Raw genomic sequence first — 314 nt, 5'->3', positions numbered from 1 at the left:
AAGGCCGGCGCCGGCGCTCCAGATATCGCGAGATGACCCGTCCGCCTCCGTCCCTTCCGTTTTTTTCAGTTGGTCGTCAAGGTGACGGGTTGCCTGCAGCCCGGAGGTGACCCTGACCTTGAGTTGTCAGGGGTTGCGATGCTGACAGCTTCCTAGGCGGCGTCCAGAGCCCCGTCCTAGGCCTTGCCTCTGCACCACCTGCCGAAACGCTGGCCCAGAAAACGTCGAGGGCAGGAGGGGGCGCGGCTCTCGACCCTCGGGCCTGCGCCCACCCACCACCAGCGGAAACGGCCCGGCAGAGGCCACCGCTTGCC

Source organism: Marmota flaviventris, chromosome 10 (genome assembly GCF_047511675.1).
Source record: "Marmota flaviventris isolate mMarFla1 chromosome 10, mMarFla1.hap1, whole genome shotgun sequence".
Lineage (NCBI taxonomy): Eukaryota > Metazoa > Chordata > Mammalia > Rodentia > Sciuridae > Marmota > Marmota flaviventris.
This window is presented reverse-complemented; position numbering follows the sequence as displayed.